A 6134-nucleotide genomic window follows, 5' to 3' on the forward strand; every position below is an offset into this window, starting at 1 on the left:
TCCTCGATGCCGCAACATGCTGCCGCTGCCGCCATCACCACACTCAGGTTAACCATATTGGCACAGTGACGGAATCTATTCAGGCTGCACTTGACTCAAAGGCAGTAGGCTGGGTTGTCATGGTTAGGCATCAGAGTGATGAGACTGAAGATAATTTCATTACTGATCTCTCTGTCGGCTTGGCCAGTGGACAGATTCTATTTCCTTAATATATTTGTTTGGGTACTTAATATTTTGCTATTGTAAACTGTACCATGTTATGGCTTGTGTTAATGATCCGAGCTTTTGTCATCTGGATTAAGACTGGTGCTCCTTGCCGAAGTGAGTGATTGGCAAAGTATAATCAAGTAATTGGTATTTTGTGCTATTTTTCTCCTCTTTGCTTCAAGATTTTAACATAGACTATTAGGTACCAGACAAATGACACAGCAAAATATAGAGATGAAAAATTAGAAATTTGTATAAAATATGGAAACAATTGAATAACTTTCTTTGAGAATTACAACTTCTCTCTATCACAAGGAGACTACAATAACACTCTCTCTTGACAAAAGGAGAACACACTTCTCTCTATATATATAGAAGAAAACTACTCAAAGAAATATTTCTCTCTTGAAACACACTTCTCTCTATATATATAGAAGAAAACTACTCAAAGAAATATTATGTTATTATCTTTGGATGACTTGATTGAAATGAATTAAAGAAAAACTCAATTTATAGGTGAGTCTCTTCAATATGAACCATCCGTCAATTAGAGGTATATAATTCATCTCTTTTTCAACCACTAAAATTCTAAGGTTATAAACTAAGATTGTTTATTACCTCTCATTTTATTTAGTTATTATTTATTTATATATTTTCTAAAATTAGCTTTACTAATTTTACAATCTCCCACTTAAAGCTAATTTTTGATAAATTTTCAAAATTTATGTTGCTCATGTATTCCATAGGCCGTATGAGGATCTACACCATTCAAACTTTTCTGTGTTGATTGGTTTTGTCATGGCATCTGCTAGGTTATCTTTAGTGTGAATCTTCTGCATATCAACACTTCCTTCTTCTACTACTTCCCGAACAAAGTGATATTGTACTCCAATGTGTTTTGTTCTTGAATGAAAGGCAGGATTCCTTGCAATGTGCAAGGTACTCTGACTGTCACAATACACAGAAATCTTCTGTTGTTTGTGCCCAAGTTCTTCTATCAACCTTTGGATCCAAATAGCTTCCTTGCATGCTTGTGTAGCTGCCATATATTCAGCTTCTGTAGTAGATAAAGCTACAACAGTCTGTAATTTAGATAGCCAGCTCACAGCTCCTCCTGCAAGTGTAAATACATATCCTGTAGTAGATTTTCGTTTATCAAGATCACCTGCAAAATCTGAGTCGACATATTCATTGACAATGAATTCCGATCCTCCAAAACATAATGCAACATTCGAGGTCCCTTTGATGTATCTCAAGATCCTCTTAACAACATTCCAATGCTCTTTACCCGGATCTGCCATGAATCGACTTACCACCGCAACTGTTTGAGCGATATCTGGTCTTGTACAGATCATGGCATATATAAGGCTTCCCACTGCTGATGCATACGGTACTCGAGACATTTCCATCCTCTCTGCTTCACTACTAGGGCACATACTTGAGGATAATTTAAAATTAATAGGAAGTGGGGTTGAAATTGGCTTGCATTCTTGCATGTTGAAGCGTTGCAAGATATTCTTCAATTAATTCTTTTGCGATAGCCAAATCTTCCTATCCTTTTTGTCTCGGTGAATTTGCATCCCTAAAATCTTGTTTGCTGGTCCCAAGTCTTTCATATCAAACTCCCTAGCCAACTGTGCCTTCAATTCTTGGATTTGATCTTTGTTGGGACCTACCACCAACATGTCATCCACATACAACAGCAGAATGATGAAATCATTATCACCAGACCTCTTGTAATAAGTACAATGATCTGAACTAAGTCTGTTGTATCCAAGGCTAATAATGAAAGAATCAAATCTCTTGTACCAACACCTTGGCGCCTGCTTTAGACCGTACAGAGATTTAGTTAACCTGCAAACCAAGTTTTCTTTTCCTTTTTCTTCAAAACCTTCTGGTTAGAGCATATATATCTCTTCTTCAAGTTCTCCATGAAGAAAAGCAGTCTTTACATCTAATTGCTCTAGATGTAAATCAAATGCAGCACACATAGCCAAAACTACTCTAATAGTAGTTAGTCTCACCACTGGAGAAAATATTTCATTGAAGTCAATACCTTCTTTCTGAGCATATCCCTTAACAACCAATCTTGCACGATATCGGTCCACCTGATCATTACTATCTCGTTTGATCTTGTAAACCCATTTGTTACCAATGGCTTTCCGACCTGCTGGAAGTTCAACAAGTTTCCAGGTATGGTTTCTATGTAATGCCTCAATTTCTTCTTGCATTGCTGTCATCCACATAGAAGCGTCTGGAATGCGCATAGCCTCCATAAAAGTTGTTGGCTCTCCATCTTCTGTCAAAAGACAATATGCATCTTGGTTTGTTAAAACATAATTTGAGTGCCATGATGGGGTTCTTCTTTGTCGAGTGGATCGACGAACTTCTATGTCATTGGCCTCTGCTTCTTGTTCTTCGTGCTGTGGTTCTACTTTAGAAAGATCATCTTCTCTGCATTTTTCATCTATTTGAACAGTGGTTATCTCTTTAACAGTGCTGTCATTTTCTTGTTTCTTTTGCAATTCATCTTCTGCAAATATTACATCTTTACTGACAACTACCTTGCAGGCAGTGGGATCCCACAGGCGATACCCCTTAACTCCGTCAGTATAACCCAAGAATATACATTTTCTAGACTTTGGATCTAGCTTTGTTCTTTCCTGGGAATTGTACGTCACGTACACAGGACAACCAAATTTATGTAAAGAATAATAATTAGGTGGCTTACCTTGCCACATCTCCATTGGTGTCTTTAACCCAATTGCAGTTGATGGTGACCGATTTATCACATAACAGGCGGTTTTAACAGCTTCTGCCCAAAAAGACTTGGCTAAACCTGCAGTTTGCAACATAGCTCGTGCTCTTTCTAGGAGAGTCCTATTCATTCGCTCTGCTACACCATTTTACTGAGGCGTATATGCAACTGTGAATTGCCGTTGAATACCTGCTTGCTTGCAAAATGTTAGGAAATCACCATCGACATATTCAACCATCAAACATTTTTATTTTGACAGTACCCATTCCAACAATTTCTAAGGCATGATCGTTTCCTATAAACACAGATCCTTCCAAGACAGTTTCATATGTACAAAACCAATCACGATGAGGAGTCATGTGCCATGTTGCTCCTGAATCAACAATCCAAACATCAGTGAGCTGTTTACTACCTTTAGAACCAATTGTTGCTTCGCCATACAGGATTTCTCCATCATCAGAGGTACTTGCAACACATCCTTGTGAACTTGATCCTTCTGGAACCTTCTCTATACTCTTCTTATTCCAATAATCTTTCTTGAAGTGCCCTCTCTTACCACAATTGTAGCATTTGACCTGCTTCTTACTTTGTGAATTTGGTCTACTTTAACTCCCACTGAAACCACGCTCCATTGATCTCCCTCTTGTCATCAACAAAGCCTCTGCTTGTTTTGAGCTTTCTAATCTATCTTCCTTATTCTTGTGCCTAGATTCTTCTTCAAGAACCGCAGCAGCCATGTCATCAAAAGAAAGATAATCAGTCAAAACATTATTAGTTAAGTTAATGATAAGCTAATCATATGAATCTGGTAGACTTTGATGTAAGAGCTCTGCACGTTCGTTTTCCGCTATGGTATATTCCAACGATGAGAGTTGGGAAAATAGCGTATTTAGATTGTTGATGTGATCCGTTGCCGATGTGGATTCACTCATTCGAAGAGTATAAAGTCTTCTCTTCAAGAATATCTTGTTGTGAAGTGACTTGACTTCATATAATTTGGTGAGAGCATCCCAAATTTCCTTTGCTGTCTTTTTCTCTGCTACACTTGATAAAACTGAATCAGCTAGTGCCAAGTGTAAGTTTGCAACAGCATTGTTGTCCATCTCCTTCCATTTTTCATCTGTAATTCCAGTGGGTCTACCTTCAATTGCTGTCACGCAATTGTCTTTTCTCATAATGGCTTTTATCTTCAATTTCCATATGGAAAAATTACTCCCACTGAATTTCAGAATTTCATACTTTGCTGCCATTTTTTTTAAACGGTAACTCGCAGCGAAAAAAAAAATATTAATCAGCAACCTTTGGCTCTGATACCACTGTTAGGTACCAGACAAATGACACAGAAAAATATAGAGATGAAAAATTAGAAATTTGTATAAAATATGGAAACAATTGAATAACTTTCTTTGAGAATTACAACTTCTCTCTATCACAAAGAGACTACAATAACACTCTCTCTTAACAAAAGGAGAACACACTTCTCTCTCTATATATATAGAAGAAAACTACTCAAAGAAATATTATGTTATTCTCTTTGGATGACTTGATTGAAATGAATTAAAGAAAAACTCAATTTATAGGTGAGTCTCTTCAATATGAACCATCCGTCAATTAGAGGTATATAATTCTTCTCTTTTTCAACCACTAAAATTCTAAGGTTATAAACTAAGATTGTTTATTACCTCTCATTTTATTTAGTTATTATTTATTTATATATTTTCTAAAATTAGCTTTACTAATTTTACATAGACCATAGGCTATAGCATTAGTATTTTAAAATAACTCAGAAATCCTTAGGACTAAACTATCATAACTTGTTTTATTTAAATTTTACTATATACTCTTCTTTGACTCTGAGGCCGACTATCTTTATCTTGAGCCGCCATAGAAAAGATTAGTTTAACTAAAGAAATTGAACATCATTATGCCAACTCAGAATAAACAACTAATGTGCAATAATTCTGTTTTAGTTTTTGGTTTTGAAACTTGAATTTTGTTAGAAAATAGAAAACCATCGTTATCCCTGAAAAAAAAATTTGATTGCTTCTTTGAATTCAATTGTTATATAGTATACTGTGTGATCATTAGTTATTGTTTAATGGAATGATCTAAAAAAAATTTTCCTTCAAATCATTGTTCTTTTCAGCTTCTTCGGATTGAAGAGGAACTTGAAAGTGTGTGATATGCTGGTGAAGCCTTCAGATCACCTTAGAGTGAATAAGTACTGATCTCAAATATGTATCTTGAAATATTATCTCTGCAAGAGTCATTATCATCATCGATTAAGTTAGGAAAACAAACATGACCAAGGTAAATCCAGAATTTTGAGAGCTGCAATTGATGGGTTTAGCCTTTAAATGTGTGTTAGTTTTGAACTGAAATAATTACTCCAGGAATAAGAAACTTGAGCTTGAGTTTGGTGAAGCTTCTACTATGATGTGAAGACGTAGCTTAATGTAACTTCATGCAGGGACGATAGGTGTAACTTTCAAATAAATCTTGGTGATGAGTTAATTCGAATGTGTGTTGTTTTGGATGAACGTAAACCACTTTAGCGAATTGAGTAACTTAAATTCAAACCCACCATTGTTCCATTTTAAGCAAAGCCATATTATTCACCCTTTTTAGGGTATTGAAATTGTTCACCAAGTTAATACATTATAAATTATTTTTTTAATTGTATTTTTGAAGGGGAGGGGTGATGAGATATTTTGATGAGAAACGAATCTCTCCCAAAACACCCAAAACTAGCCGGCAAGTGTACCGGGTCGTATCAAGTAATAAAAACTCACGGGAGTGAGGTCGATCCCACAGGGATTGAAGGATTGAGCAATTTTAGCTTAGTGGTTGATTTAGTCAAGCGAATCAAGTGTTGGTTGGGTGATTTGTGATTTGCAGAATGTAAATTGCATGAAATCAAAGAGAGCGGGAAAGTAAATTGCTGAAACTTAAAGAACAAGAAATTAAATAGCAGAAACTTAAAGTGCAAGAAATGTAAATTGCAGAATCTTAAAGCGCAAGAAATGTAAATGGCTTGAAAAGTAAAGGGGATTGGGATGAGGATTTGCAGAATTTAAACAAGGAAAAACTAAATTGCATCAAACAGAAGAAGGAAAAGGGAATTGGGATTGAACCGGATATGAAGCAGAAAAGTAAATGAACATAAGAA

This window comes from Arachis ipaensis, chromosome B05 (assembly GCF_000816755.2).
Source record: "Arachis ipaensis cultivar K30076 chromosome B05, Araip1.1, whole genome shotgun sequence".
Classification (NCBI taxonomy): Eukaryota; Viridiplantae; Streptophyta; class Magnoliopsida; order Fabales; family Fabaceae; genus Arachis; species Arachis ipaensis.